At 62.6% G+C, this 27,388-nt stretch overlaps 25 non-coding genes across 25 annotated transcripts; all 25 read right to left on the reverse strand.

Annotated features, from left to right (window-relative positions):
• Positions 1-560: 560 nt before the first annotated feature.
• LOC141248274 (U1 spliceosomal RNA) lies at positions 561-724 on the reverse strand. Its single transcript, XR_012311515.1, has one exon. It is a non-coding gene; the product is annotated as a U1 spliceosomal RNA (small nuclear RNA).
• Positions 725-1,639: 915 nt separating this feature from the next.
• On the reverse strand, positions 1,640-1,803 carry LOC141248275 (U1 spliceosomal RNA). Its single transcript, XR_012311516.1, has one exon. It is a non-coding gene; the product is annotated as a U1 spliceosomal RNA (small nuclear RNA).
• A 915-nt stretch (positions 1,804-2,718) lies between these two features.
• On the reverse strand, positions 2,719-2,882 carry LOC141248276 (U1 spliceosomal RNA). Its single transcript, XR_012311517.1, has one exon. It is a non-coding gene; the product is annotated as a U1 spliceosomal RNA (small nuclear RNA).
• A 915-nt stretch (positions 2,883-3,797) lies between these two features.
• On the reverse strand, positions 3,798-3,961 carry LOC141248277 (U1 spliceosomal RNA). Its single transcript, XR_012311518.1, has one exon. It is a non-coding gene; the product is annotated as a U1 spliceosomal RNA (small nuclear RNA).
• A 915-nt stretch (positions 3,962-4,876) lies between these two features.
• Positions 4,877-5,040, reverse strand: LOC141248278 (U1 spliceosomal RNA). The gene has a single exon (XR_012311519.1). It is a non-coding gene; the product is annotated as a U1 spliceosomal RNA (small nuclear RNA).
• A 915-nt stretch (positions 5,041-5,955) lies between these two features.
• Positions 5,956-6,119, reverse strand: LOC141248279 (U1 spliceosomal RNA). The gene has a single exon (XR_012311520.1). It is a non-coding gene; the product is annotated as a U1 spliceosomal RNA (small nuclear RNA).
• A 915-nt stretch (positions 6,120-7,034) lies between these two features.
• On the reverse strand, positions 7,035-7,198 carry LOC141248280 (U1 spliceosomal RNA). The gene has a single exon (XR_012311521.1). It is a non-coding gene; the product is annotated as a U1 spliceosomal RNA (small nuclear RNA).
• Positions 7,199-8,113: 915 nt separating this feature from the next.
• LOC141248282 (U1 spliceosomal RNA) lies at positions 8,114-8,277 on the reverse strand. Its single transcript, XR_012311522.1, has one exon. It is a non-coding gene; the product is annotated as a U1 spliceosomal RNA (small nuclear RNA).
• Positions 8,278-9,192: 915 nt separating this feature from the next.
• LOC141248283 (U1 spliceosomal RNA) lies at positions 9,193-9,356 on the reverse strand. Its single transcript, XR_012311523.1, has one exon. It is a non-coding gene; the product is annotated as a U1 spliceosomal RNA (small nuclear RNA).
• A 915-nt stretch (positions 9,357-10,271) lies between these two features.
• On the reverse strand, positions 10,272-10,435 carry LOC141248284 (U1 spliceosomal RNA). The gene has a single exon (XR_012311524.1). It is a non-coding gene; the product is annotated as a U1 spliceosomal RNA (small nuclear RNA).
• Positions 10,436-11,350: 915 nt separating this feature from the next.
• On the reverse strand, positions 11,351-11,514 carry LOC141248286 (U1 spliceosomal RNA). The gene has a single exon (XR_012311526.1). It is a non-coding gene; the product is annotated as a U1 spliceosomal RNA (small nuclear RNA).
• Positions 11,515-12,429: 915 nt separating this feature from the next.
• Positions 12,430-12,593, reverse strand: LOC141248287 (U1 spliceosomal RNA). The gene has a single exon (XR_012311527.1). It is a non-coding gene; the product is annotated as a U1 spliceosomal RNA (small nuclear RNA).
• Positions 12,594-13,508: 915 nt separating this feature from the next.
• On the reverse strand, positions 13,509-13,672 carry LOC141248288 (U1 spliceosomal RNA). The gene has a single exon (XR_012311528.1). It is a non-coding gene; the product is annotated as a U1 spliceosomal RNA (small nuclear RNA).
• A 915-nt stretch (positions 13,673-14,587) lies between these two features.
• LOC141248289 (U1 spliceosomal RNA) lies at positions 14,588-14,751 on the reverse strand. Its single transcript, XR_012311529.1, has one exon. It is a non-coding gene; the product is annotated as a U1 spliceosomal RNA (small nuclear RNA).
• A 915-nt stretch (positions 14,752-15,666) lies between these two features.
• LOC141248290 (U1 spliceosomal RNA) lies at positions 15,667-15,830 on the reverse strand. Its single transcript, XR_012311530.1, has one exon. It is a non-coding gene; the product is annotated as a U1 spliceosomal RNA (small nuclear RNA).
• A 915-nt stretch (positions 15,831-16,745) lies between these two features.
• On the reverse strand, positions 16,746-16,909 carry LOC141248291 (U1 spliceosomal RNA). Its single transcript, XR_012311531.1, has one exon. It is a non-coding gene; the product is annotated as a U1 spliceosomal RNA (small nuclear RNA).
• Positions 16,910-17,824: 915 nt separating this feature from the next.
• Positions 17,825-17,988, reverse strand: LOC141248292 (U1 spliceosomal RNA). The gene has a single exon (XR_012311532.1). It is a non-coding gene; the product is annotated as a U1 spliceosomal RNA (small nuclear RNA).
• A 915-nt stretch (positions 17,989-18,903) lies between these two features.
• On the reverse strand, positions 18,904-19,067 carry LOC141248293 (U1 spliceosomal RNA). Its single transcript, XR_012311533.1, has one exon. It is a non-coding gene; the product is annotated as a U1 spliceosomal RNA (small nuclear RNA).
• A 915-nt stretch (positions 19,068-19,982) lies between these two features.
• On the reverse strand, positions 19,983-20,146 carry LOC141248294 (U1 spliceosomal RNA). The gene has a single exon (XR_012311534.1). It is a non-coding gene; the product is annotated as a U1 spliceosomal RNA (small nuclear RNA).
• A 915-nt stretch (positions 20,147-21,061) lies between these two features.
• On the reverse strand, positions 21,062-21,225 carry LOC141248295 (U1 spliceosomal RNA). Its single transcript, XR_012311535.1, has one exon. It is a non-coding gene; the product is annotated as a U1 spliceosomal RNA (small nuclear RNA).
• Positions 21,226-22,140: 915 nt separating this feature from the next.
• LOC141248298 (U1 spliceosomal RNA) lies at positions 22,141-22,304 on the reverse strand. Its single transcript, XR_012311537.1, has one exon. It is a non-coding gene; the product is annotated as a U1 spliceosomal RNA (small nuclear RNA).
• A 915-nt stretch (positions 22,305-23,219) lies between these two features.
• LOC141248299 (U1 spliceosomal RNA) lies at positions 23,220-23,383 on the reverse strand. The gene has a single exon (XR_012311538.1). It is a non-coding gene; the product is annotated as a U1 spliceosomal RNA (small nuclear RNA).
• A 915-nt stretch (positions 23,384-24,298) lies between these two features.
• LOC141248300 (U1 spliceosomal RNA) lies at positions 24,299-24,462 on the reverse strand. The gene has a single exon (XR_012311539.1). It is a non-coding gene; the product is annotated as a U1 spliceosomal RNA (small nuclear RNA).
• Positions 24,463-25,377: 915 nt separating this feature from the next.
• On the reverse strand, positions 25,378-25,541 carry LOC141248301 (U1 spliceosomal RNA). Its single transcript, XR_012311540.1, has one exon. It is a non-coding gene; the product is annotated as a U1 spliceosomal RNA (small nuclear RNA).
• A 915-nt stretch (positions 25,542-26,456) lies between these two features.
• LOC141248302 (U1 spliceosomal RNA) lies at positions 26,457-26,620 on the reverse strand. The gene has a single exon (XR_012311541.1). It is a non-coding gene; the product is annotated as a U1 spliceosomal RNA (small nuclear RNA).
• Positions 26,621-27,388: the final 768 nt, after the last annotated feature.

Genomic DNA, 27,388 nt, shown 5'->3' on the forward strand with positions numbered 1-27,388 from the left:
CAGGAGGACGCACGGTGGAGGAGGCTCAAGGGCAGGCCCAGCAGCTGCTTCGGGTCGACCGACCGAACGGCAGACAGCTGTGCACCGGCGGGCCACTCACAACTCCAGCTCCGGCCGCGAGATGGGGACGCTGCAAGTGGCCACCCTTGAGCGTGCCTGCGCAGGAGGAGGCTTTCGGCCGCTCGCGCTCTCCCTGGAACACGGCGTTGCCTCGTGTGCTCCAAAGCATGCCTTTGGTTCGCTGCAAATCCAGCATGTTGGGGCGCTAGTCCCGACACCTGCAGAAGAGCAGAGGGAGCCATGTCGTCACCAAGTGAATGAGATGCAAACGAGCAGATCAATCCCCAGCAGCAGGCAGGGGGCGCCAAGTCCAACAAACAAAGCACAAAGCAAAGGCAAAAGGCCCCAAGCCAACAAAGAAGCAAGCAACTCGTCCCTTCTTAGCCAGGGCAGGGAGAAGGTGGCGGCGTAGGCCCACAAGGGGGAGCCAAAGGCCACGTCCACCTCTCCGAGCTTCTCATCATTCCCAAAGCACTGTTCTGTCATTGACTGGAGGAAATCAGGGGAAAGCGCGAACGCAGTCCCCCACTACCACAAATTATGCAGTCGAGTTTCCCGCATTTGGGGAAATCGCAGGGGTCAGCACACCCGGAGTGCAATGGATGAGCCTCACCCTGGGAGAACCACCTTAGTGATCATGGTATCTCCCCTGCCAGGTAAGTATGAGTTGGAGCCCGCCGGGCCGACGAGCGCCCCTCTGGCGCAGCCCCCCAGCATCGCGGAGTCTCGTGCACCAAAAGTAAGGGGTGGTGTGGCCCGGCGGCGCCTGCACGGACGCTCCCCGAGTGGGTGACGCCGGGCGCTCAAGGCGCAGCTGACGCCCCGTCCGTCCCCCAGAGGGCAGGCCGAGCTCAAGCGGAAAACCGTCCAAGATGCACAGCAGCAGCAGCCTGATCATTTGCATATAGGGGCGGCTGCTCCCAAGCACTACGTCGCTGCGGCCGGGAACAGGCAGGCAGCTAGAGCTCTGCAGCTGCCACCCTCTGCTGGCACCCTGTCGTGACTCACTCAGCTGCGGCCAGGAGGACGCACGGTGGAGGAGGCTCAAGGGCAGGCCCAGCAGCTGCTTCGGGTCGACCGACCGAACGGCAGACAGCTGTGCACCGGCGGGCCACTCACAACTCCAGCTCCGGCCGCGAGATGGGGACGCTGCAAGTGGCCACCCTTGAGCGTGCCTGCGCAGGAGGAGGCTTTCGGCCGCTCGCGCTCTCCCTGGAACACGGCGTTGCCTCGTGTGCTCCAAAGCATGCCTTTGGTTCGCTGCAAATCCAGCATGTTGGGGCGCTAGTCCCGACACCTGCAGAAGAGCAGAGGGAGCCATGTCGTCACCAAGTGAATGAGATGCAAACGAGCAGATCAATCCCCAGCAGCAGGCAGGGGGCGCCAAGTCCAACAAACAAAGCACAAAGCAAAGGCAAAAGGCCCCAAGCCAACAAAGAAGCAAGCAACTCGTCCCTTCTTAGCCAGGGCAGGGAGAAGGTGGCGGCGTAGGCCCACAAGGGGGAGCCAAAGGCCACGTCCACCTCTCCGAGCTTCTCATCATTCCCAAAGCACTGTTCTGTCATTGACTGGAGGAAATCAGGGGAAAGCGCGAACGCAGTCCCCCACTACCACAAATTATGCAGTCGAGTTTCCCGCATTTGGGGAAATCGCAGGGGTCAGCACACCCGGAGTGCAATGGATGAGCCTCACCCTGGGAGAACCACCTTAGTGATCATGGTATCTCCCCTGCCAGGTAAGTATGAGTTGGAGCCCGCCGGGCCGACGAGCGCCCCTCTGGCGCAGCCCCCCAGCATCGCGGAGTCTCGTGCACCAAAAGTAAGGGGTGGTGTGGCCCGGCGGCGCCTGCACGGACGCTCCCCGAGTGGGTGACGCCGGGCGCTCAAGGCGCAGCTGACGCCCCGTCCGTCCCCCAGAGGGCAGGCCGAGCTCAAGCGGAAAACCGTCCAAGATGCACAGCAGCAGCAGCCTGATCATTTGCATATAGGGGCGGCTGCTCCCAAGCACTACGTCGCTGCGGCCGGGAACAGGCAGGCAGCTAGAGCTCTGCAGCTGCCACCCTCTGCTGGCACCCTGTCGTGACTCACTCAGCTGCGGCCAGGAGGACGCACGGTGGAGGAGGCTCAAGGGCAGGCCCAGCAGCTGCTTCGGGTCGACCGACCGAACGGCAGACAGCTGTGCACCGGCGGGCCACTCACAACTCCAGCTCCGGCCGCGAGATGGGGACGCTGCAAGTGGCCACCCTTGAGCGTGCCTGCGCAGGAGGAGGCTTTCGGCCGCTCGCGCTCTCCCTGGAACACGGCGTTGCCTCGTGTGCTCCAAAGCATGCCTTTGGTTCGCTGCAAATCCAGCATGTTGGGGCGCTAGTCCCGACACCTGCAGAAGAGCAGAGGGAGCCATGTCGTCACCAAGTGAATGAGATGCAAACGAGCAGATCAATCCCCAGCAGCAGGCAGGGGGCGCCAAGTCCAACAAACAAAGCACAAAGCAAAGGCAAAAGGCCCCAAGCCAACAAAGAAGCAAGCAACTCGTCCCTTCTTAGCCAGGGCAGGGAGAAGGTGGCGGCGTAGGCCCACAAGGGGGAGCCAAAGGCCACGTCCACCTCTCCGAGCTTCTCATCATTCCCAAAGCACTGTTCTGTCATTGACTGGAGGAAATCAGGGGAAAGCGCGAACGCAGTCCCCCACTACCACAAATTATGCAGTCGAGTTTCCCGCATTTGGGGAAATCGCAGGGGTCAGCACACCCGGAGTGCAATGGATGAGCCTCACCCTGGGAGAACCACCTTAGTGATCATGGTATCTCCCCTGCCAGGTAAGTATGAGTTGGAGCCCGCCGGGCCGACGAGCGCCCCTCTGGCGCAGCCCCCCAGCATCGCGGAGTCTCGTGCACCAAAAGTAAGGGGTGGTGTGGCCCGGCGGCGCCTGCACGGACGCTCCCCGAGTGGGTGACGCCGGGCGCTCAAGGCGCAGCTGACGCCCCGTCCGTCCCCCAGAGGGCAGGCCGAGCTCAAGCGGAAAACCGTCCAAGATGCACAGCAGCAGCAGCCTGATCATTTGCATATAGGGGCGGCTGCTCCCAAGCACTACGTCGCTGCGGCCGGGAACAGGCAGGCAGCTAGAGCTCTGCAGCTGCCACCCTCTGCTGGCACCCTGTCGTGACTCACTCAGCTGCGGCCAGGAGGACGCACGGTGGAGGAGGCTCAAGGGCAGGCCCAGCAGCTGCTTCGGGTCGACCGACCGAACGGCAGACAGCTGTGCACCGGCGGGCCACTCACAACTCCAGCTCCGGCCGCGAGATGGGGACGCTGCAAGTGGCCACCCTTGAGCGTGCCTGCGCAGGAGGAGGCTTTCGGCCGCTCGCGCTCTCCCTGGAACACGGCGTTGCCTCGTGTGCTCCAAAGCATGCCTTTGGTTCGCTGCAAATCCAGCATGTTGGGGCGCTAGTCCCGACACCTGCAGAAGAGCAGAGGGAGCCATGTCGTCACCAAGTGAATGAGATGCAAACGAGCAGATCAATCCCCAGCAGCAGGCAGGGGGCGCCAAGTCCAACAAACAAAGCACAAAGCAAAGGCAAAAGGCCCCAAGCCAACAAAGAAGCAAGCAACTCGTCCCTTCTTAGCCAGGGCAGGGAGAAGGTGGCGGCGTAGGCCCACAAGGGGGAGCCAAAGGCCACGTCCACCTCTCCGAGCTTCTCATCATTCCCAAAGCACTGTTCTGTCATTGACTGGAGGAAATCAGGGGAAAGCGCGAACGCAGTCCCCCACTACCACAAATTATGCAGTCGAGTTTCCCGCATTTGGGGAAATCGCAGGGGTCAGCACACCCGGAGTGCAATGGATGAGCCTCACCCTGGGAGAACCACCTTAGTGATCATGGTATCTCCCCTGCCAGGTAAGTATGAGTTGGAGCCCGCCGGGCCGACGAGCGCCCCTCTGGCGCAGCCCCCCAGCATCGCGGAGTCTCGTGCACCAAAAGTAAGGGGTGGTGTGGCCCGGCGGCGCCTGCACGGACGCTCCCCGAGTGGGTGACGCCGGGCGCTCAAGGCGCAGCTGACGCCCCGTCCGTCCCCCAGAGGGCAGGCCGAGCTCAAGCGGAAAACCGTCCAAGATGCACAGCAGCAGCAGCCTGATCATTTGCATATAGGGGCGGCTGCTCCCAAGCACTACGTCGCTGCGGCCGGGAACAGGCAGGCAGCTAGAGCTCTGCAGCTGCCACCCTCTGCTGGCACCCTGTCGTGACTCACTCAGCTGCGGCCAGGAGGACGCACGGTGGAGGAGGCTCAAGGGCAGGCCCAGCAGCTGCTTCGGGTCGACCGACCGAACGGCAGACAGCTGTGCACCGGCGGGCCACTCACAACTCCAGCTCCGGCCGCGAGATGGGGACGCTGCAAGTGGCCACCCTTGAGCGTGCCTGCGCAGGAGGAGGCTTTCGGCCGCTCGCGCTCTCCCTGGAACACGGCGTTGCCTCGTGTGCTCCAAAGCATGCCTTTGGTTCGCTGCAAATCCAGCATGTTGGGGCGCTAGTCCCGACACCTGCAGAAGAGCAGAGGGAGCCATGTCGTCACCAAGTGAATGAGATGCAAACGAGCAGATCAATCCCCAGCAGCAGGCAGGGGGCGCCAAGTCCAACAAACAAAGCACAAAGCAAAGGCAAAAGGCCCCAAGCCAACAAAGAAGCAAGCAACTCGTCCCTTCTTAGCCAGGGCAGGGAGAAGGTGGCGGCGTAGGCCCACAAGGGGGAGCCAAAGGCCACGTCCACCTCTCCGAGCTTCTCATCATTCCCAAAGCACTGTTCTGTCATTGACTGGAGGAAATCAGGGGAAAGCGCGAACGCAGTCCCCCACTACCACAAATTATGCAGTCGAGTTTCCCGCATTTGGGGAAATCGCAGGGGTCAGCACACCCGGAGTGCAATGGATGAGCCTCACCCTGGGAGAACCACCTTAGTGATCATGGTATCTCCCCTGCCAGGTAAGTATGAGTTGGAGCCCGCCGGGCCGACGAGCGCCCCTCTGGCGCAGCCCCCCAGCATCGCGGAGTCTCGTGCACCAAAAGTAAGGGGTGGTGTGGCCCGGCGGCGCCTGCACGGACGCTCCCCGAGTGGGTGACGCCGGGCGCTCAAGGCGCAGCTGACGCCCCGTCCGTCCCCCAGAGGGCAGGCCGAGCTCAAGCGGAAAACCGTCCAAGATGCACAGCAGCAGCAGCCTGATCATTTGCATATAGGGGCGGCTGCTCCCAAGCACTACGTCGCTGCGGCCGGGAACAGGCAGGCAGCTAGAGCTCTGCAGCTGCCACCCTCTGCTGGCACCCTGTCGTGACTCACTCAGCTGCGGCCAGGAGGACGCACGGTGGAGGAGGCTCAAGGGCAGGCCCAGCAGCTGCTTCGGGTCGACCGACCGAACGGCAGACAGCTGTGCACCGGCGGGCCACTCACAACTCCAGCTCCGGCCGCGAGATGGGGACGCTGCAAGTGGCCACCCTTGAGCGTGCCTGCGCAGGAGGAGGCTTTCGGCCGCTCGCGCTCTCCCTGGAACACGGCGTTGCCTCGTGTGCTCCAAAGCATGCCTTTGGTTCGCTGCAAATCCAGCATGTTGGGGCGCTAGTCCCGACACCTGCAGAAGAGCAGAGGGAGCCATGTCGTCACCAAGTGAATGAGATGCAAACGAGCAGATCAATCCCCAGCAGCAGGCAGGGGGCGCCAAGTCCAACAAACAAAGCACAAAGCAAAGGCAAAAGGCCCCAAGCCAACAAAGAAGCAAGCAACTCGTCCCTTCTTAGCCAGGGCAGGGAGAAGGTGGCGGCGTAGGCCCACAAGGGGGAGCCAAAGGCCACGTCCACCTCTCCGAGCTTCTCATCATTCCCAAAGCACTGTTCTGTCATTGACTGGAGGAAATCAGGGGAAAGCGCGAACGCAGTCCCCCACTACCACAAATTATGCAGTCGAGTTTCCCGCATTTGGGGAAATCGCAGGGGTCAGCACACCCGGAGTGCAATGGATGAGCCTCACCCTGGGAGAACCACCTTAGTGATCATGGTATCTCCCCTGCCAGGTAAGTATGAGTTGGAGCCCGCCGGGCCGACGAGCGCCCCTCTGGCGCAGCCCCCCAGCATCGCGGAGTCTCGTGCACCAAAAGTAAGGGGTGGTGTGGCCCGGCGGCGCCTGCACGGACGCTCCCCGAGTGGGTGACGCCGGGCGCTCAAGGCGCAGCTGACGCCCCGTCCGTCCCCCAGAGGGCAGGCCGAGCTCAAGCGGAAAACCGTCCAAGATGCACAGCAGCAGCAGCCTGATCATTTGCATATAGGGGCGGCTGCTCCCAAGCACTACGTCGCTGCGGCCGGGAACAGGCAGGCAGCTAGAGCTCTGCAGCTGCCACCCTCTGCTGGCACCCTGTCGTGACTCACTCAGCTGCGGCCAGGAGGACGCACGGTGGAGGAGGCTCAAGGGCAGGCCCAGCAGCTGCTTCGGGTCGACCGACCGAACGGCAGACAGCTGTGCACCGGCGGGCCACTCACAACTCCAGCTCCGGCCGCGAGATGGGGACGCTGCAAGTGGCCACCCTTGAGCGTGCCTGCGCAGGAGGAGGCTTTCGGCCGCTCGCGCTCTCCCTGGAACACGGCGTTGCCTCGTGTGCTCCAAAGCATGCCTTTGGTTCGCTGCAAATCCAGCATGTTGGGGCGCTAGTCCCGACACCTGCAGAAGAGCAGAGGGAGCCATGTCGTCACCAAGTGAATGAGATGCAAACGAGCAGATCAATCCCCAGCAGCAGGCAGGGGGCGCCAAGTCCAACAAACAAAGCACAAAGCAAAGGCAAAAGGCCCCAAGCCAACAAAGAAGCAAGCAACTCGTCCCTTCTTAGCCAGGGCAGGGAGAAGGTGGCGGCGTAGGCCCACAAGGGGGAGCCAAAGGCCACGTCCACCTCTCCGAGCTTCTCATCATTCCCAAAGCACTGTTCTGTCATTGACTGGAGGAAATCAGGGGAAAGCGCGAACGCAGTCCCCCACTACCACAAATTATGCAGTCGAGTTTCCCGCATTTGGGGAAATCGCAGGGGTCAGCACACCCGGAGTGCAATGGATGAGCCTCACCCTGGGAGAACCACCTTAGTGATCATGGTATCTCCCCTGCCAGGTAAGTATGAGTTGGAGCCCGCCGGGCCGACGAGCGCCCCTCTGGCGCAGCCCCCCAGCATCGCGGAGTCTCGTGCACCAAAAGTAAGGGGTGGTGTGGCCCGGCGGCGCCTGCACGGACGCTCCCCGAGTGGGTGACGCCGGGCGCTCAAGGCGCAGCTGACGCCCCGTCCGTCCCCCAGAGGGCAGGCCGAGCTCAAGCGGAAAACCGTCCAAGATGCACAGCAGCAGCAGCCTGATCATTTGCATATAGGGGCGGCTGCTCCCAAGCACTACGTCGCTGCGGCCGGGAACAGGCAGGCAGCTAGAGCTCTGCAGCTGCCACCCTCTGCTGGCACCCTGTCGTGACTCACTCAGCTGCGGCCAGGAGGACGCACGGTGGAGGAGGCTCAAGGGCAGGCCCAGCAGCTGCTTCGGGTCGACCGACCGAACGGCAGACAGCTGTGCACCGGCGGGCCACTCACAACTCCAGCTCCGGCCGCGAGATGGGGACGCTGCAAGTGGCCACCCTTGAGCGTGCCTGCGCAGGAGGAGGCTTTCGGCCGCTCGCGCTCTCCCTGGAACACGGCGTTGCCTCGTGTGCTCCAAAGCATGCCTTTGGTTCGCTGCAAATCCAGCATGTTGGGGCGCTAGTCCCGACACCTGCAGAAGAGCAGAGGGAGCCATGTCGTCACCAAGTGAATGAGATGCAAACGAGCAGATCAATCCCCAGCAGCAGGCAGGGGGCGCCAAGTCCAACAAACAAAGCACAAAGCAAAGGCAAAAGGCCCCAAGCCAACAAAGAAGCAAGCAACTCGTCCCTTCTTAGCCAGGGCAGGGAGAAGGTGGCGGCGTAGGCCCACAAGGGGGAGCCAAAGGCCACGTCCACCTCTCCGAGCTTCTCATCATTCCCAAAGCACTGTTCTGTCATTGACTGGAGGAAATCAGGGGAAAGCGCGAACGCAGTCCCCCACTACCACAAATTATGCAGTCGAGTTTCCCGCATTTGGGGAAATCGCAGGGGTCAGCACACCCGGAGTGCAATGGATGAGCCTCACCCTGGGAGAACCACCTTAGTGATCATGGTATCTCCCCTGCCAGGTAAGTATGAGTTGGAGCCCGCCGGGCCGACGAGCGCCCCTCTGGCGCAGCCCCCCAGCATCGCGGAGTCTCGTGCACCAAAAGTAAGGGGTGGTGTGGCCCGGCGGCGCCTGCACGGACGCTCCCCGAGTGGGTGACGCCGGGCGCTCAAGGCGCAGCTGACGCCCCGTCCGTCCCCCAGAGGGCAGGCCGAGCTCAAGCGGAAAACCGTCCAAGATGCACAGCAGCAGCAGCCTGATCATTTGCATATAGGGGCGGCTGCTCCCAAGCACTACGTCGCTGCGGCCGGGAACAGGCAGGCAGCTAGAGCTCTGCAGCTGCCACCCTCTGCTGGCACCCTGTCGTGACTCACTCAGCTGCGGCCAGGAGGACGCACGGTGGAGGAGGCTCAAGGGCAGGCCCAGCAGCTGCTTCGGGTCGACCGACCGAACGGCAGACAGCTGTGCACCGGCGGGCCACTCACAACTCCAGCTCCGGCCGCGAGATGGGGACGCTGCAAGTGGCCACCCTTGAGCGTGCCTGCGCAGGAGGAGGCTTTCGGCCGCTCGCGCTCTCCCTGGAACACGGCGTTGCCTCGTGTGCTCCAAAGCATGCCTTTGGTTCGCTGCAAATCCAGCATGTTGGGGCGCTAGTCCCGACACCTGCAGAAGAGCAGAGGGAGCCATGTCGTCACCAAGTGAATGAGATGCAAACGAGCAGATCAATCCCCAGCAGCAGGCAGGGGGCGCCAAGTCCAACAAACAAAGCACAAAGCAAAGGCAAAAGGCCCCAAGCCAACAAAGAAGCAAGCAACTCGTCCCTTCTTAGCCAGGGCAGGGAGAAGGTGGCGGCGTAGGCCCACAAGGGGGAGCCAAAGGCCACGTCCACCTCTCCGAGCTTCTCATCATTCCCAAAGCACTGTTCTGTCATTGACTGGAGGAAATCAGGGGAAAGCGCGAACGCAGTCCCCCACTACCACAAATTATGCAGTCGAGTTTCCCGCATTTGGGGAAATCGCAGGGGTCAGCACACCCGGAGTGCAATGGATGAGCCTCACCCTGGGAGAACCACCTTAGTGATCATGGTATCTCCCCTGCCAGGTAAGTATGAGTTGGAGCCCGCCGGGCCGACGAGCGCCCCTCTGGCGCAGCCCCCCAGCATCGCGGAGTCTCGTGCACCAAAAGTAAGGGGTGGTGTGGCCCGGCGGCGCCTGCACGGACGCTCCCCGAGTGGGTGACGCCGGGCGCTCAAGGCGCAGCTGACGCCCCGTCCGTCCCCCAGAGGGCAGGCCGAGCTCAAGCGGAAAACCGTCCAAGATGCACAGCAGCAGCAGCCTGATCATTTGCATATAGGGGCGGCTGCTCCCAAGCACTACGTCGCTGCGGCCGGGAACAGGCAGGCAGCTAGAGCTCTGCAGCTGCCACCCTCTGCTGGCACCCTGTCGTGACTCACTCAGCTGCGGCCAGGAGGACGCACGGTGGAGGAGGCTCAAGGGCAGGCCCAGCAGCTGCTTCGGGTCGACCGACCGAACGGCAGACAGCTGTGCACCGGCGGGCCACTCACAACTCCAGCTCCGGCCGCGAGATGGGGACGCTGCAAGTGGCCACCCTTGAGCGTGCCTGCGCAGGAGGAGGCTTTCGGCCGCTCGCGCTCTCCCTGGAACACGGCGTTGCCTCGTGTGCTCCAAAGCATGCCTTTGGTTCGCTGCAAATCCAGCATGTTGGGGCGCTAGTCCCGACACCTGCAGAAGAGCAGAGGGAGCCATGTCGTCACCAAGTGAATGAGATGCAAACGAGCAGATCAATCCCCAGCAGCAGGCAGGGGGCGCCAAGTCCAACAAACAAAGCACAAAGCAAAGGCAAAAGGCCCCAAGCCAACAAAGAAGCAAGCAACTCGTCCCTTCTTAGCCAGGGCAGGGAGAAGGTGGCGGCGTAGGCCCACAAGGGGGAGCCAAAGGCCACATCCACCTCTCCGAGCTTCTCATCATTCCCAAAGCACTGTTCTGTCATTGACTGGAGGAAATCAGGGGAAAGCGCGAACGCAGTCCCCCACTACCACAAATTATGCAGTCGAGTTTCCCGCATTTGGGGAAATCGCAGGGGTCAGCACACCCGGAGTGCAATGGATGAGCCTCACCCTGGGAGAACCACCTTAGTGATCATGGTATCTCCCCTGCCAGGTAAGTATGAGTTGGAGCCCGCCGGGCCGACGAGCGCCCCTCTGGCGCAGCCCCCCAGCATCGCGGAGTCTCGTGCACCAAAAGTAAGGGGTGGTGTGGCCCGGCGGCGCCTGCACGGACGCTCCCCGAGTGGGTGACGCCGGGCGCTCAAGGCGCAGCTGACGCCCCGTCCGTCCCCCAGAGGGCAGGCCGAGCTCAAGCGGAAAACCGTCCAAGATGCACAGCAGCAGCAGCCTGATCATTTGCATATAGGGGCGGCTGCTCCCAAGCACTACGTCGCTGCGGCCGGGAACAGGCAGGCAGCTAGAGCTCTGCAGCTGCCACCCTCTGCTGGCACCCTGTCGTGACTCACTCAGCTGCGGCCAGGAGGACGCACGGTGGAGGAGGCTCAAGGGCAGGCCCAGCAGCTGCTTCGGGTCGACCGACCGAACGGCAGACAGCTGTGCACCGGCGGGCCACTCACAACTCCAGCTCCGGCCGCGAGATGGGGACGCTGCAAGTGGCCACCCTTGAGCGTGCCTGCGCAGGAGGAGGCTTTCGGCCGCTCGCGCTCTCCCTGGAACACGGCGTTGCCTCGTGTGCTCCAAAGCATGCCTTTGGTTCGCTGCAAATCCAGCATGTTGGGGCGCTAGTCCCGACACCTGCAGAAGAGCAGAGGGAGCCATGTCGTCACCAAGTGAATGAGATGCAAACGAGCAGATCAATCCCCAGCAGCAGGCAGGGGGCGCCAAGTCCAACAAACAAAGCACAAAGCAAAGGCAAAAGGCCCCAAGCCAACAAAGAAGCAAGCAACTCGTCCCTTCTTAGCCAGGGCAGGGAGAAGGTGGCGGCGTAGGCCCACAAGGGGGAGCCAAAGGCCACGTCCACCTCTCCGAGCTTCTCATCATTCCCAAAGCACTGTTCTGTCATTGACTGGAGGAAATCAGGGGAAAGCGCGAACGCAGTCCCCCACTACCACAAATTATGCAGTCGAGTTTCCCGCATTTGGGGAAATCGCAGGGGTCAGCACACCCGGAGTGCAATGGATGAGCCTCACCCTGGGAGAACCACCTTAGTGATCATGGTATCTCCCCTGCCAGGTAAGTATGAGTTGGAGCCCGCCGGGCCGACGAGCGCCCCTCTGGCGCAGCCCCCCAGCATCGCGGAGTCTCGTGCACCAAAAGTAAGGGGTGGTGTGGCCCGGCGGCGCCTGCACGGACGCTCCCCGAGTGGGTGACGCCGGGCGCTCAAGGCGCAGCTGACGCCCCGTCCGTCCCCCAGAGGGCAGGCCGAGCTCAAGCGGAAAACCGTCCAAGATGCACAGCAGCAGCAGCCTGATCATTTGCATATAGGGGCGGCTGCTCCCAAGCACTACGTCGCTGCGGCCGGGAACAGGCAGGCAGCTAGAGCTCTGCAGCTGCCACCCTCTGCTGGCACCCTGTCGTGACTCACTCAGCTGCGGCCAGGAGGACGCACGGTGGAGGAGGCTCAAGGGCAGGCCCAGCAGCTGCTTCGGGTCGACCGACCGAACGGCAGACAGCTGTGCACCGGCGGGCCACTCACAACTCCAGCTCCGGCCGCGAGATGGGGACGCTGCAAGTGGCCACCCTTGAGCGTGCCTGCGCAGGAGGAGGCTTTCGGCCGCTCGCGCTCTCCCTGGAACACGGCGTTGCCTCGTGTGCTCCAAAGCATGCCTTTGGTTCGCTGCAAATCCAGCATGTTGGGGCGCTAGTCCCGACACCTGCAGAAGAGCAGAGGGAGCCATGTCGTCACCAAGTGAATGAGATGCAAACGAGCAGATCAATCCCCAGCAGCAGGCAGGGGGCGCCAAGTCCAACAAACAAAGCACAAAGCAAAGGCAAAAGGCCCCAAGCCAACAAAGAAGCAAGCAACTCGTCCCTTCTTAGCCAGGGCAGGGAGAAGGTGGCGGCGTAGGCCCACAAGGGGGAGCCAAAGGCCACATCCACCTCTCCGAGCTTCTCATCATTCCCAAAGCACTGTTCTGTCATTGACTGGAGGAAATCAGGGGAAAGCGCGAACGCAGTCCCCCACTACCACAAATTATGCAGTCGAGTTTCCCGCATTTGGGGAAATCGCAGGGGTCAGCACACCCGGAGTGCAATGGATGAGCCTCACCCTGGGAGAACCACCTTAGTGATCATGGTATCTCCCCTGCCAGGTAAGTATGAGTTGGAGCCCGCCGGGCCGACGAGCGCCCCTCTGGCGCAGCCCCCCAGCATCGCGGAGTCTCGTGCACCAAAAGTAAGGGGTGGTGTGGCCCGGCGGCGCCTGCACGGACGCTCCCCGAGTGGGTGACGCCGGGCGCTCAAGGCGCAGCTGACGCCCCGTCCGTCCCCCAGAGGGCAGGCCGAGCTCAAGCGGAAAACCGTCCAAGATGCACAGCAGCAGCAGCCTGATCATTTGCATATAGGGGCGGCTGCTCCCAAGCACTACGTCGCTGCGGCCGGGAACAGGCAGGCAGCTAGAGCTCTGCAGCTGCCACCCTCTGCTGGCACCCTGTCGTGACTCACTCAGCTGCGGCCAGGAGGACGCACGGTGGAGGAGGCTCAAGGGCAGGCCCAGCAGCTGCTTCGGGTCGACCGACCGAACGGCAGACAGCTGTGCACCGGCGGGCCACTCACAACTCCAGCTCCGGCCGCGAGATGGGGACGCTGCAAGTGGCCACCCTTGAGCGTGCCTGCGCAGGAGGAGGCTTTCGGCCGCTCGCGCTCTCCCTGGAACACGGCGTTGCCTCGTGTGCTCCAAAGCATGCCTTTGGTTCGCTGCAAATCCAGCATGTTGGGGCGCTAGTCCCGACACCTGCAGAAGAGCAGAGGGAGCCATGTCGTCACCAAGTGAATGAGATGCAAACGAGCAGATCAATCCCCAGCAGCAGGCAGGGGGCGCCAAGTCCAACAAACAAAGCACAAAGCAAAGGCAAAAGGCCCCAAGCCAACAAAGAAGCAAGCAACTCGTCCCTTCTTAGCCAGGGCAGGGAGAAGGTGGCGGCGTAGGCCCACAAGGGGGAGCCAAAGGCCACGTCCACCTCTCCGAGCTTCTCATCATTCCCAAAGCACTGTTCTGTCATTGACTGGAGGAAATCAGGGGAAAGCGCGAACGCAGTCCCCCACTACCACAAATTATGCAGTCGAGTTTCCCGCATTTGGGGAAATCGCAGGGGTCAGCACACCCGGAGTGCAATGGATGAGCCTCACCCTGGGAGAACCACCTTAGTGATCATGGTATCTCCCCTGCCAGGTAAGTATGAGTTGGAGCCCGCCGGGCCGACGAGCGCCCCTCTGGCGCAGCCCCCCAGCATCGCGGAGTCTCGTGCACCAAAAGTAAGGGGTGGTGTGGCCCGGCGGCGCCTGCACGGACGCTCCCCGAGTGGGTGACGCCGGGCGCTCAAGGCGCAGCTGACGCCCCGTCCGTCCCCCAGAGGGCAGGCCGAGCTCAAGCGGAAAACCGTCCAAGATGCACAGCAGCAGCAGCCTGATCATTTGCATATAGGGGCGGCTGCTCCCAAGCACTACGTCGCTGCGGCCGGGAACAGGCAGGCAGCTAGAGCTCTGCAGCTGCCACCCTCTGCTGGCACCCTGTCGTGACTCACTCAGCTGCGGCCAGGAGGACGCACGGTGGAGGAGGCTCAAGGGCAGGCCCAGCAGCTGCTTCGGGTCGACCGACCGAACGGCAGACAGCTGTGCACCGGCGGGCCACTCACAACTCCAGCTCCGGCCGCGAGATGGGGACGCTGCAAGTGGCCACCCTTGAGCGTGCCTGCGCAGGAGGAGGCTTTCGGCCGCTCGCGCTCTCCCTGGAACACGGCGTTGCCTCGTGTGCTCCAAAGCATGCCTTTGGTTCGCTGCAAATCCAGCATGTTGGGGCGCTAGTCCCGACACCTGCAGAAGAGCAGAGGGAGCCATGTCGTCACCAAGTGAATGAGATGCAAACGAGCAGATCAATCCCCAGCAGCAGGCAGGGGGCGCCAAGTCCAACAAACAAAGCACAAAGCAAAGGCAAAAGGCCCCAAGCCAACAAAGAAGCAAGCAACTCGTCCCTTCTTAGCCAGGGCAGGGAGAAGGTGGCGGCGTAGGCCCACAAGGGGGAGCCAAAGGCCACGTCCACCTCTCCGAGCTTCTCATCATTCCCAAAGCACTGTTCTGTCATTGACTGGAGGAAATCAGGGGAAAGCGCGAACGCAGTCCCCCACTACCACAAATTATGCAGTCGAGTTTCCCGCATTTGGGGAAATCGCAGGGGTCAGCACACCCGGAGTGCAATGGATGAGCCTCACCCTGGGAGAACCACCTTAGTGATCATGGTATCTCCCCTGCCAGGTAAGTATGAGTTGGAGCCCGCCGGGCCGACGAGCGCCCCTCTGGCGCAGCCCCCCAGCATCGCGGAGTCTCGTGCACCAAAAGTAAGGGGTGGTGTGGCCCGGCGGCGCCTGCACGGACGCTCCCCGAGTGGGTGACGCCGGGCGCTCAAGGCGCAGCTGACGCCCCGTCCGTCCCCCAGAGGGCAGGCCGAGCTCAAGCGGAAAACCGTCCAAGATGCACAGCAGCAGCAGCCTGATCATTTGCATATAGGGGCGGCTGCTCCCAAGCACTACGTCGCTGCGGCCGGGAACAGGCAGGCAGCTAGAGCTCTGCAGCTGCCACCCTCTGCTGGCACCCTGTCGTGACTCACTCAGCTGCGGCCAGGAGGACGCACGGTGGAGGAGGCTCAAGGGCAGGCCCAGCAGCTGCTTCGGGTCGACCGACCGAACGGCAGACAGCTGTGCACCGGCGGGCCACTCACAACTCCAGCTCCGGCCGCGAGATGGGGACGCTGCAAGTGGCCACCCTTGAGCGTGCCTGCGCAGGAGGAGGCTTTCGGCCGCTCGCGCTCTCCCTGGAACACGGCGTTGCCTCGTGTGCTCCAAAGCATGCCTTTGGTTCGCTGCAAATCCAGCATGTTGGGGCGCTAGTCCCGACACCTGCAGAAGAGCAGAGGGAGCCATGTCGTCACCAAGTGAATGAGATGCAAACGAGCAGATCAATCCCCAGCAGCAGGCAGGGGGCGCCAAGTCCAACAAACAAAGCACAAAGCAAAGGCAAAAGGCCCCAAGCCAACAAAGAAGCAAGCAACTCGTCCCTTCTTAGCCAGGGCAGGGAGAAGGTGGCGGCGTAGGCCCACAAGGGGGAGCCAAAGGCCACGTCCACCTCTCCGAGCTTCTCATCATTCCCAAAGCACTGTTCTGTCATTGACTGGAGGAAATCAGGGGAAAGCGCGAACGCAGTCCCCCACTACCACAAATTATGCAGTCGAGTTTCCCGCATTTGGGGAAATCGCAGGGGTCAGCACACCCGGAGTGCAATGGATGAGCCTCACCCTGGGAGAACCACCTTAGTGATCATGGTATCTCCCCTGCCAGGTAAGTATGAGTTGGAGCCCGCCGGGCCGACGAGCGCCCCTCTGGCGCAGCCCCCCAGCATCGCGGAGTCTCGTGCACCAAAAGTAAGGGGTGGTGTGGCCCGGCGGCGCCTGCACGGACGCTCCCCGAGTGGGTGACGCCGGGCGCTCAAGGCGCAGCTGACGCCCCGTCCGTCCCCCAGAGGGCAGGCCGAGCTCAAGCGGAAAACCGTCCAAGATGCACAGCAGCAGCAGCCTGATCATTTGCATATAGGGGCGGCTGCTCCCAAGCACTACGTCGCTGCGGCCGGGAACAGGCAGGCAGCTAGAGCTCTGCAGCTGCCACCCTCTGCTGGCACCCTGTCGTGACTCACTCAGCTGCGGCCAGGAGGACGCACGGTGGAGGAGGCTCAAGGGCAGGCCCAGCAGCTGCTTCGGGTCGACCGACCGAACGGCAGACAGCTGTGCACCGGCGGGCCACTCACAACTCCAGCTCCGGCCGCGAGATGGGGACGCTGCAAGTGGCCACCCTTGAGCGTGCCTGCGCAGGAGGAGGCTTTCGGCCGCTCGCGCTCTCCCTGGAACACGGCGTTGCCTCGTGTGCTCCAAAGCATGCCTTTGGTTCGCTGCAAATCCAGCATGTTGGGGCGCTAGTCCCGACACCTGCAGAAGAGCAGAGGGAGCCATGTCGTCACCAAGTGAATGAGATGCAAACGAGCAGATCAATCCCCAGCAGCAGGCAGGGGGCGCCAAGTCCAACAAACAAAGCACAAAGCAAAGGCAAAAGGCCCCAAGCCAACAAAGAAGCAAGCAACTCGTCCCTTCTTAGCCAGGGCAGGGAGAAGGTGGCGGCGTAGGCCCACAAGGGGGAGCCAAAGGCCACGTCCACCTCTCCGAGCTTCTCATCATTCCCAAAGCACTGTTCTGTCATTGACTGGAGGAAATCAGGGGAAAGCGCGAACGCAGTCCCCCACTACCACAAATTATGCAGTCGAGTTTCCCGCATTTGGGGAAATCGCAGGGGTCAGCACACCCGGAGTGCAATGGATGAGCCTCACCCTGGGAGAACCACCTTAGTGATCATGGTATCTCCCCTGCCAGGTAAGTATGAGTTGGAGCCCGCCGGGCCGACGAGCGCCCCTCTGGCGCAGCCCCCCAGCATCGCGGAGTCTCGTGCACCAAAAGTAAGGGGTGGTGTGGCCCGGCGGCGCCTGCACGGACGCTCCCCGAGTGGGTGACGCCGGGCGCTCAAGGCGCAGCTGACGCCCCGTCCGTCCCCCAGAGGGCAGGCCGAGCTCAAGCGGAAAACCGTCCAAGATGCACAGCAGCAGCAGCCTGATCATTTGCATATAGGGGCGGCTGCTCCCAAGCACTACGTCGCTGCGGCCGGGAACAGGCAGGCAGCTAGAGCTCTGCAGCTGCCACCCTCTGCTGGCACCCTGTCGTGACTCACTCAGCTGCGGCCAGGAGGACGCACGGTGGAGGAGGCTCAAGGGCAGGCCCAGCAGCTGCTTCGGGTCGACCGACCGAACGGCAGACAGCTGTGCACCGGCGGGCCACTCACAACTCCAGCTCCGGCCGCGAGATGGGGACGCTGCAAGTGGCCACCCTTGAGCGTGCCTGCGCAGGAGGAGGCTTTCGGCCGCTCGCGCTCTCCCTGGAACACGGCGTTGCCTCGTGTGCTCCAAAGCATGCCTTTGGTTCGCTGCAAATCCAGCATGTTGGGGCGCTAGTCCCGACACCTGCAGAAGAGCAGAGGGAGCCATGTCGTCACCAAGTGAATGAGATGCAAACGAGCAGATCAATCCCCAGCAGCAGGCAGGGGGCGCCAAGTCCAACAAACAAAGCACAAAGCAAAGGCAAAAGGCCCCAAGCCAACAAAGAAGCAAGCAACTCGTCCCTTCTTAGCCAGGGCAGGGAGAAGGTGGCGGCGTAGGCCCACAAGGGGGAGCCAAAGGCCACGTCCACCTCTCCGAGCTTCTCATCATTCCCAAAGCACTGTTCTGTCATTGACTGGAGGAAATCAGGGGAAAGCGCGAACGCAGTCCCCCACTACCACAAATTATGCAGTCGAGTTTCCCGCATTTGGGGAAATCGCAGGGGTCAGCACACCCGGAGTGCAATGGATGAGCCTCACCCTGGGAGAACCACCTTAGTGATCATGGTATCTCCCCTGCCAGGTAAGTATGAGTTGGAGCCCGCCGGGCCGACGAGCGCCCCTCTGGCGCAGCCCCCCAGCATCGCGGAGTCTCGTGCACCAAAAGTAAGGGGTGGTGTGGCCCGGCGGCGCCTGCACGGACGCTCCCCGAGTGGGTGACGCCGGGCGCTCAAGGCGCAGCTGACGCCCCGTCCGTCCCCCAGAGGGCAGGCCGAGCTCAAGCGGAAAACCGTCCAAGATGCACAGCAGCAGCAGCCTGATCATTTGCATATAGGGGCGGCTGCTCCCAAGCACTACGTCGCTGCGGCCGGGAACAGGCAGGCAGCTAGAGCTCTGCAGCTGCCACCCTCTGCTGGCACCCTGTCGTGACTCACTCAGCTGCGGCCAGGAGGACGCACGGTGGAGGAGGCTCAAGGGCAGGCCCAGCAGCTGCTTCGGGTCGACCGACCGAACGGCAGACAGCTGTGCACCGGCGGGCCACTCACAACTCCAGCTCCGGCCGCGAGATGGGGACGCTGCAAGTGGCCACCCTTGAGCGTGCCTGCGCAGGAGGAGGCTTTCGGCCGCTCGCGCTCTCCCTGGAACACGGCGTTGCCTCGTGTGCTCCAAAGCATGCCTTTGGTTCGCTGCAAATCCAGCATGTTGGGGCGCTAGTCCCGACACCTGCAGAAGAGCAGAGGGAGCCATGTCGTCACCAAGTGAATGAGATGCAAACGAGCAGATCAATCCCCAGCAGCAGGCAGGGGGCGCCAAGTCCAACAAACAAAGCACAAAGCAAAGGCAAAAGGCCCCAAGCCAACAAAGAAGCAAGCAACTCGTCCCTTCTTAGCCAGGGCAGGGAGAAGGTGGCGGCGTAGGCCCACAAGGGGGAGCCAAAGGCCACGTCCACCTCTCCGAGCTTCTCATCATTCCCAAAGCACTGTTCTGTCATTGACTGGAGGAAATCAGGGGAAAGCGCGAACGCAGTCCCCCACTACCACAAATTATGCAGTCGAGTTTCCCGCATTTGGGGAAATCGCAGGGGTCAGCACACCCGGAGTGCAATGGATGAGCCTCACCCTGGGAGAACCACCTTAGTGATCATGGTATCTCCCCTGCCAGGTAAGTATGAGTTGGAGCCCGCCGGGCCGACGAGCGCCCCTCTGGCGCAGCCCCCCAGCATCGCGGAGTCTCGTGCACCAAAAGTAAGGGGTGGTGTGGCCCGGCGGCGCCTGCACGGACGCTCCCCGAGTGGGTGACGCCGGGCGCTCAAGGCGCAGCTGACGCCCCGTCCGTCCCCCAGAGGGCAGGCCGAGCTCAAGCGGAAAACCGTCCAAGATGCACAGCAGCAGCAGCCTGATCATTTGCATATAGGGGCGGCTGCTCCCAAGCACTACGTCGCTGCGGCCGGGAACAGGCAGGCAGCTAGAGCTCTGCAGCTGCCACCCTCTGCTGGCACCCTGTCGTGACTCACTCAGCTGCGGCCAGGAGGACGCACGGTGGAGGAGGCTCAAGGGCAGGCCCAGCAGCTGCTTCGGGTCGACCGACCGAACGGCAGACAGCTGTGCACCGGCGGGCCACTCACAACTCCAGCTCCGGCCGCGAGATGGGGACGCTGCAAGTGGCCACCCTTGAGCGTGCCTGCGCAGGAGGAGGCTTTCGGCCGCTCGCGCTCTCCCTGGAACACGGCGTTGCCTCGTGTGCTCCAAAGCATGCCTTTGGTTCGCTGCAAATCCAGCATGTTGGGGCGCTAGTCCCGACACCTGCAGAAGAGCAGAGGGAGCCATGTCGTCACCAAGTGAATGAGATGCAAACGAGCAGATCAATCCCCAGCAGCAGGCAGGGGGCGCCAAGTCCAACAAACAAAGCACAAAGCAAAGGCAAAAGGCCCCAAGCCAACAAAGAAGCAAGCAACTCGTCCCTTCTTAGCCAGGGCAGGGAGAAGGTGGCGGCGTAGGCCCACAAGGGGGAGCCAAAGGCCACGTCCACCTCTCCGAGCTTCTCATCATTCCCAAAGCACTGTTCTGTCATTGACTGGAGGAAATCAGGGGAAAGCGCGAACGCAGTCCCCCACTACCACAAATTATGCAGTCGAGTTTCCCGCATTTGGGGAAATCGCAGGGGTCAGCACACCCGGAGTGCAATGGATGAGCCTCACCCTGGGAGAACCACCTTAGTGATCATGGTATCTCCCCTGCCAGGTAAGTATGAGTTGGAGCCCGCCGGGCCGACGAGCGCCCCTCTGGCGCAGCCCCCCAGCATCGCGGAGTCTCGTGCACCAAAAGTAAGGGGTGGTGTGGCCCGGCGGCGCCTGCACGGACGCTCCCCGAGTGGGTGACGCCGGGCGCTCAAGGCGCAGCTGACGCCCCGTCCGTCCCCCAGAGGGCAGGCCGAGCTCAAGCGGAAAACCGTCCAAGATGCACAGCAGCAGCAGCCTGATCATTTGCATATAGGGGCGGCTGCTCCCAAGCACTACGTCGCTGCGGCCGGGAACAGGCAGGCAGCTAGAGCTCTGCAGCTGCCACCCTCTGCTGGCACCCTGTCGTGACTCACTCAGCTGCGGCCAGGAGGACGCACGGTGGAGGAGGCTCAAGGGCAGGCCCAGCAGCTGCTTCGGGTCGACCGACCGAACGGCAGACAGCTGTGCACCGGCGGGCCACTCACAACTCCAGCTCCGGCCGCGAGATGGGGACGCTGCAAGTGGCCACCCTTGAGCGTGCCTGCGCAGGAGGAGGCTTTCGGCCGCTCGCGCTCTCCCTGGAACACGGCGTTGCCTCGTGTGCTCCAAAGCATGCCTTTGGTTCGCTGCAAATCCAGCATGTTGGGGCGCTAGTCCCGACACCTGCAGAAGAGCAGAGGGAGCCATGTCGTCACCAAGTGAATGAGATGCAAACGAGCAGATCAATCCCCAGCAGCAGGCAGGGGGCGCCAAGTCCAACAAACAAAGCACAAAGCAAAGGCAAAAGGCCCCAAGCCAACAAAGAAGCAAGCAACTCGTCCCTTCTTAGCCAGGGCAGGGAGAAGGTGGCGGCGTAGGCCCACAAGGGGGAGCCAAAGGCCACGTCCACCTCTCCGAGCTTCTCATCATTCCCAAAGCACTGTTCTGTCATTGACTGGAGGAAATCAGGGGAAAGCGCGAACGCAGTCCCCCACTACCACAAATTATGCAGTCGAGTTTCCCGCATTTGGGGAAATCGCAGGGGTCAGCACACCCGGAGTGCAATGGATGAGCCTCACCCTGGGAGAACCACCTTAGTGATCATGGTATCTCCCCTGCCAGGTAAGTATGAGTTGGAGCCCGCCGGGCCGACGAGCGCCCCTCTGGCGCAGCCCCCCAGCATCGCGGAGTCTCGTGCACCAAAAGTAAGGGGTGGTGTGGCCCGGCGGCGCCTGCACGGACGCTCCCCGAGTGGGTGACGCCGGGCGCTCAAGGCGCAGCTGACGCCCCGTCCGTCCCCCAGAGGGCAGGCCGAGCTCAAGCGGAAAACCGTCCAAGATGCACAGCAGCAGCAGCCTGATCATTTGCATATAGGGGCGGCTGCTCCCAAGCACTACGTCGCTGCGGCCGGGAACAGGCAGGCAGCTAGAGCTCTGCAGCTGCCACCCTCTGCTGGCACCCTGTCGTGACTCACTCAGCTGCGGCCAGGAGGACGCACGGTGGAGGAGGCTCAAGGGCAGGCCCAGCAGCTGCTTCGGGTCGACCGACCGAACGGCAGACAGCTGTGCACCGGCGGGCCACTCACAACTCCAGCTCCGGCCGCGAGATGGGGACGCTGCAAGTGGCCACCCTTGAGCGTGCCTGCGCAGGAGGAGGCTTTCGGCCGCTCGCGCTCTCCCTGGAACACGGCGTTGCCTCGTGTGCTCCAAAGCATGCCTTTGGTTCGCTGCAAATCCAGCATGTTGGGGCGCTAGTCCCGACACCTGCAGAAGAGCAGAGGGAGCCATGTCGTCACCAAGTGAATGAGATGCAAACGAGCAGATCAATCCCCAGCAGCAGGCAGGGGGCGCCAAGTCCAACAAACAAAGCACAAAGCAAAGGCAAAAGGCCCCAAGCCAACAAAGAAGCAAGCAACTCGTCCCTTCTTAGCCAGGGCAGGGAGAAGGTGGCGGCGTAGGCCCACAAGGGGGAGCCAAAGGCCACGTCCACCTCTCCGAGCTTCTCATCATTCCCAAAGCACTGTTCTGTCATTGACTGGAGGAAATCAGGGGAAAGCGCGAACGCAGTCCCCCACTACCACAAATTATGCAGTCGAGTTTCCCGCATTTGGGGAAATCGCAGGGGTCAGCACACCCGGAGTGCAATGGATGAGCCTCACCCTGGGAGAACCACCTTAGTGATCATGGTATCTCCCCTGCCAGGTAAGTATGAGTTGGAGCCCGCCGGGCCGACGAGCGCCCCTCTGGCGCAGCCCCCCAGCATCGCGGAGTCTCGTGCACCAAAAGTAAGGGGTGGTGTGGCCCGGCGGCGCCTGCACGGACGCTCCCCGAGTGGGTGACGCCGGGCGCTCAAGGCGCAGCTGACGCCCCGTCCGTCCCCCAGAGGGCAGGCCGAGCTCAAGCGGAAAACCGTCCAAGATGCACAGCAGCAGCAGCCTGATCATTTGCATATAGGGGCGGCTGCTCCCAAGCACTACGTCGCTGCGGCCGGGAACAGGCAGGCAGCTAGAGCTCTGCAGCTGCCACCCTCTGCTGGCACCCTGTCGTGACTCACTCAGCTGCGGCCAGGAGGACGCACGGTGGAGGAGGCTCAAGGGCAGGCCCAGCAGCTGCTTCGGGTCGACCGACCGAACGGCAGACAGCTGTGCACCGGCGGGCCACTCACAACTCCAGCTCCGGCCGCGAGATGGGGACGCTGCAAGTGGCCACCCTTGAGCGTGCCTGCGCAGGAGGAGGCTTTCGGCCGCTCGCGCTCTCCCTGGAACACGGCGTTGCCTCGTGTGCTCCAAAGCATGCCTTTGGTTCGCTGCAAATCCAGCATGTTGGGGCGCTAGTCCCGACACCTGCAGAAGAGCAGAGGGAGCCATGTCGTCACCAAGTGAATGAGATGCAAACGAGCAGATCAATCCCCAGCAGCAGGCAGGGGGCGCCAAGTCCAACAAACAAAGCACAAAGCAAAGGCAAAAGGCCCCAAGCCAACAAAGAAGCAAGCAACTCGTCCCTTCTTAGCCAGGGCAGGGAGAAGGTGGCGGCGTAGGCCCACAAGGGGGAGCCAAAGGCCACGTCCACCTCTCCGAGCTTCTCATCATTCCCAAAGCACTGTTCTGTCATTGACTGGAGGAAATCAGGGGAAAGCGCGAACGCAGTCCCCCACTACCACAAATTATGCAGTCGAGTTTCCCGCATTTGGGGAAATCGCAGGGGTCAGCACACCCGGAGTGCAATGGATGAGCCTCACCCTGGGAGAACCACCTTAGTGATCATGGTATCTCCCCTGCCAGGTAAGTATGAGTTGGAGCCCGCCGGGCCGACGAGCGCCCCTCTGGCGCAGCCCCCCAGCATCGCGGAGTCTCGTGCACCAAAAGTAAGGGGTGGTGTGGCCCGGCGGCGCCTGCACGGACGCTCCCCGAGTGGGTGACGCCGGGCGCTCAAGGCGCAGCTGACGCCCCGTCCGTCCCCCAGAGGGCAGGCCGAGCTCAAGCGGAAAACCGTCCAAGATGCACAGCAGCAGCAGCCTGATCATTTGCATATAGGGGCGGCTGCTCCCAAGCACTACGTCGCTGCGGCCGGGAACAGGCAGGCAGCTAGAGCTCTGCAGCTGCCACCCTCTGCTGGCACCCTGTCGTGACTCACTCAGCTGCGGCCAGGAGGACGCACGGTGGAGGAGGCTCAAGGGCAGGCCCAGCAGCTGCTTCGGGTCGACCGACCGAACGGCAGACAGCTGTGCACCGGCGGGCCACTCACAACTCCAGCTCCGGCCGCGAGATGGGGACGCTGCAAGTGGCCACCCTTGAGCGTGCCTGCGCAGGAGGAGGCTTTCGGCCGCTCGCGCTCTCCCTGGAACACGGCGTTGCCTCGTGTGCTCCAAAGCATGCCTTTGGTTCGCTGCAAATCCAGCATGTTGGGGCGCTAGTCCCGACACCTGCAGAAGAGCAGAGGGAGCCATGTCGTCACCAAGTGAATGAGATGCAAACGAGCAGATCAATCCCCAGCAGCAGGCAGGGGGCGCCAAGTCCAACAAACAAAGCACAAAGCAAAGGCAAAAGGCCCCAAGCCAACAAAGAAGCAAGCAACTCGTCCCTTCTTAGCCAGGGCAGGGAGAAGGTGGCGGCGTAGGCCCACAAGGGGGAGCCAAAGGCCACGTCCACCTCTCCGAGCTTCTCATCATTCCCAAAGCACTGTTCTGTCATTGACTGGAGGAAATCAGGGGAAAGCGCGAACGCAGTCCCCCACTACCACAAATTATGCAGTCGAGTTTCCCGCATTTGGGGAAATCGCAGGGGTCAGCACACCCGGAGTGCAATGGATGAGCCTCACCCTGGGAGAACCACCTTAGTGATCATGGTATCTCCCCTGCCAGGTAAGTATGAGTTGGAGCCCGCCGGGCCGACGAGCGCCCCTCTGGCGCAGCCCCCCAGCATCGCGGAGTCTCGTGCACCAAAAGTAAGGGGTGGTGTGGCCCGGCGGCGCCTGCACGGACGCTCCCCGAGTGGGTGACGCCGGGCGCTCAAGGCGCAGCTGACGCCCCGTCCGTCCCCCAGAGGGCAGGCCGAGCTCAAGCGGAAAACCGTCCAAGATGCACAGCAGCAGCAGCCTGATCATTTGCATATAGGGGCGGCTGCTCCCAAGCACTACGTCGCTGCGGCCGGGAACAGGCAGGCAGCTAGAGCTCTGCAGCTGCCACCCTCTGCTGGCACCCTGTCGTGACTCACTCAGCTGCGGCCAGGAGGACGCACGGTGGAGGAGGCTCAAGGGCAGGCCCAGCAGCTGCTTCGGGTCGACCGACCGAACGGCAGACAGCTGTGCACCGGCGGGCCACTCACAACTCCAGCTCCGGCCGCGAGATGGGGACGCTGCAAGTGGCCACCCTTGAGCGTGCCTGCGCAGGAGGAGGCTTTCGGCCGCTCGCGCTCTCCCTGGAACACGGCGTTGCCTCGTGTGCTCCAAAGCATGCCTTTGGTTCGCTGCAAATCCAGCATGTTGGGGCGCTAGTCCCGACACCTGCAGAAGAGCAGAGGGAGCCATGTCGTCACCAAGTGAATGAGATGCAAACGAGCAGATCAATCCCCAGCAGCAGGCAGGGGGCGCCAAGTCCAACAAACAAAGCACAAAGCAAAGGCAAAAGGCCCCAAGCCAACAAAGAAGCAAGCAACTCGTCCCTTCTTAGCCAGGGCAGGGAGAAGGTGGCGGCGTAGGCCCACAAGGGGGAGCCAAAGGCCACGTCCACCTCTCCGAGCTTCTCATCATTCCCAAAGCACTGTTCTGTCATTGACTGGAGGAAATCAGGGGAAAGCGCGAACGCAGTCCCCCACTACCACAAATTATGCAGTCGAGTTTCCCGCATTTGGGGAAATCGCAGGGGTCAGCACACCCGGAGTGCAATGGATGAGCCTCACCCTGGGAGAACCACCTTAGTGATCATGGTATCTCCCCTGCCAGGTAAGTATGAGTTGGAGCCCGCCGGGCCGACGAGCGCCCCTCTGGCGCAGCCCCCCAGCATCGCGGAGTCTCGTGCACCAAAAGTAAGGGGTGGTGTGGCCCGGCGGCGCCTGCACGGACGCTCCCCGAGTGGGTGACGCCGGGCGCTCAAGGCGCAGCTGACGCCCCGTCCGTCCCCCAGAGGGCAGGCCGAGCTCAAGCGGAAAACCGTCCAAGATGCACAGCAGCAGCAGCCTGATCATTTGCATATAGGGGCGGCTGCTCCCAAGCACTACGTCGCTGCGGCCGGGAACAGGCAGGCAGCTAGAGCTCTGCAGCTGCCACCCTCTGCTGGCACCCTGTCGTGACTCACTCAGCTGCGGCCAGGAGGACGCACGGTGGAGGAGGCTCAAGGGCAGGCCCAGCAGCTGCTTCGGGTCGACCGACCGAACGGCAGACAGCTGTGCACCGGCGGGCCACTCACAACTCCAGCTCCGGCCGCGAGATGGGGACGCTGCAAGTGGCCACCCTTGAGCGTGCCTGCGCAGGAGGAGGCTTTCGGCCGCTCGCGCTCTCCCTGGAACACGGCGTTGCCTCGTGTGCTCCAAAGCATGCCTTTGGTTCGCTGCAAATCCAGCATGTTGGGGCGCTAGTCCCGACACCTGCAGAAGAGCAGAGGGAGCCATGTCGTCACCAAGTGAATGAGATGCAAACGAGCAGATCAATCCCCAGCAGCAGGCAGGGGGCGCCAAGTCCAACAAACAAAGCACAAAGCAAAGGCAAAAGGCCCCAAGCCAACAAAGAAGCAAGCAACTCGTCCCTTCTTAGCCAGGGCAGGGAGAAGGTGGCGGCGTAGGCCCACAAGGGGGAGCCAAAGGCCACGTCCACCTCTCCGAGCTTCTCATCATTCCCAAAGCACTGTTCTGTCATTGACTGGAGGAAATCAGGGGAAAGCGCGAACGCAGTCCCCCACTACCACAAATTATGCAGTCGAGTTTCCCGCATTTGGGGAAATCGCAGGGGTCAGCACACCCGGAGTGCAATGGATGAGCCTCACCCTGGGAGAACCACCTTAGTGATCATGGTATCTCCCCTGCCAGGTAAGTATGAGTTGGAGCCCGCCGGGCCGACGAGCGCCCCTCTGGCGCAGCCCCCCAGCATCGCGGAGTCTCGTGCACCAAAAGTAAGGGGTGGTGTGGCCCGGCGGCGCCTGCACGGACGCTCCCCGAGTGGGTGACGCCGGGCGCTCAAGGCGCAGCTGACGCCCCGTCCGTCCCCCAGAGGGCAGGCCGAGCTCAAGCGGAAAACCGTCCAAGATGCACAGCAGCAGCAGCCTGATCATTTGCATATAGGGGCGGCTGCTCCCAAGCACTACGTCGCTGCGGCCGGGAACAGGCAGGCAGCTAGAGCTCTGCAGCTGCCACCCTCTGCTGGCACCCTGTCGTGACTCACTCAGCTGCGGCCAGGAGGACGCACGGTGGAGGAGGCTCAAGGGCAGGCCCAGCAGCTGCTTCGGGTCGACCGACCGAACGGCAGACAGCTGTGCACCGGCGGGCCACTCACAACTCCAGCTCCGGCCGCGAGATGGGGACGCTGCAAGTGGCCACCCTTGAGCGTGCCTGCGCAGGAGGAGGCTTTCGGCCGCTCGCGCTCTCCCTGGAACACGGCGTTGCCTCGTGTGCTCCAAAGCATGCCTTTGGTTCGCTGCAAATCCAGCATGTTGGGGCGCTAGTCCCGACACCTGCAGAAGAGCAGAGGGAGCCATGTCGTCACCAAGTGAATGAGATGCAAACGAGCAGATCAATCCCCAGCAGCAGGCAGGGGGCGCCAAGTCCAACAAACAAAGCACAAAGCAAAGGCAAAAGGCCCCAAGCCA

The sequence above is a fragment of the Phyllobates terribilis genome, unplaced genomic scaffold (assembly GCF_046119375.1).
Source record: "Phyllobates terribilis strain yellow unplaced genomic scaffold, ASM4611937v1 Scaffold_3617__1_contigs__length_73917, whole genome shotgun sequence".
In the NCBI taxonomy this organism is placed as follows: Eukaryota; Metazoa; Chordata; class Amphibia; order Anura; family Dendrobatidae; genus Phyllobates; species Phyllobates terribilis.